The sequence below is a fragment of the Leptonychotes weddellii genome, chromosome 1 (assembly GCF_054177405.1).
Source record: "Leptonychotes weddellii isolate Sample4059 chromosome 1, ASM5417740v2, whole genome shotgun sequence".
NCBI lineage: Eukaryota > Metazoa > Chordata > Mammalia > Carnivora > Phocidae > Leptonychotes > Leptonychotes weddellii.
Window position 1 is genome coordinate 105,036,804 of NC_138369.1, and position 1,579 is coordinate 105,038,382.

At 37.7% G+C, this 1,579-nt stretch overlaps 1 pseudogene; it reads right to left on the minus strand.

Moving 5' to 3' along the window:
* Window positions 1-748: 748 nt before the first annotated feature.
* LOC115944698 (protein CEBPZOS pseudogene) lies at window positions 749-981 on the minus strand (annotated as a pseudogene).
* Window positions 982-1,579: the final 598 nt, after the last annotated feature.

Here is a 1,579-nt window from a genome sequence, read left to right on the forward strand (position 1 = left end):
TTTTGAATCCATCATGCAATGTTTTTCACCACTGCTCAATAATCTTTTTTTTTTTAAAGAATTTTATTTTTTATTTTGTGACAGAGAGAGACACAGTGAGAGAGGGAACACAAGCAAGGGGAGTGGGAGAAGGAGAAGCAGGCTCCCCACTGAGCTGGGAGCCCGATGCAGGGCTCTATCCCAGGACCCTGGGATCATGACCTGAGCCAAAGGCAGACGTTTAACGAATGAGCCACCCAGGCGCCCCCACTGCTCAATAATCTTAATAATTTCTGTGATTTTTTTTAAAAGTGATATCCACTTATTGTATAAAACATGAACTAAGTGTTCGTCAAAACAGGAATAGATGAGTCGATTATCACAGATTCACACAATAGAACAATATGTATCAGCTAAAGAAAATAAGCCAGAGTTTCAGGGATTAATGTGAAAAAAAAAAAATTAAACACATAGTATTGAGCAAAATATATGTATATAGTATGATACCACTTCTTTTTTTTCTTTCTTTCTTGTCCTAGTCTTTTAGTTGTTAAACAGTAATCTTTAACAATAAATGCAGAAGGAAAGCAACAAACAAAAGCAGGGGATTTGCATAGTGGGTGGGAAATGATTGTAAGCCTTGGCAAACCAGAAAAGTTCCTGTTTTGTTCTGTGGGGCCAGAAGTCTACAATGTGGTGTGCTCATCTTTCTTCTCCCCCACGAAGGTCTCAAACAGCTTAGAGGGGAGGCTGAATTTGTTGACTGGTCCTAATTTTTGCTCTTCAACCATTTTTCTTGATCTTGTTCTCTGTACATTCTAGACTGTTCAATGGATTTGTAATAAACTTCCAAGATGAAGGGAAATTCTTGCTTATTGTTTGCCTGAAATCTTGGCTTGTGTTCGTCTTATTAAACAAATAATGTGCTCCAAAAACGCTCACAAGTGCAACTACTAAAACTCCTTTAAACATCTTTGCCAGTGGTTCCATAGTGTGAGCCATCAAGTAACCAACAGACAGATGAGTGGGCGGGAAGGGAGAAATGTTACAGTGTTTACAATGCTGCGCCTGAGGCGCTTACATCTGATACCATTTCTATAAAATTTTAAGCCATATATAACAATACCATATAGTACTAAATGGATGTACATAGGAAAAATATGAAAACCTGTGTGGATTGATAACAAATTTAGGATAGTGGAGATGGAGAGAAAAGACTAGAAATGAGATCAAAGAAGGGCATCCGAGGGAGGAAGATATCAAATCTATCTGTACTACAGATCAGTAATTACCCTCTAGGTAGAACTTAGAGGTGATTCTAGGGTCCCAGTGCTGAAAGCCTTTTGTTCAATGTCAGAAAGTGCTTTTTTCCTATCATTTAATTTTTTCAAGTTGTTTAAGGTACGAAAGGAACTCCTGACCTTCTTATTTTCTTGTGGTTTGAAGTGCAAATCTTATTTAATTCTGAAAAATAACAAAAAGGTGGGGGGAGAAAGGGAAGAAGAGAGAAGAGAAGAGAAGAGAAGAGAAGAGAAGAGAAGAGAAGAGAAGAGAAGAGAAGAGAAGAGAAGAGAAGAAAAACCTTTGAAATTGACATAGT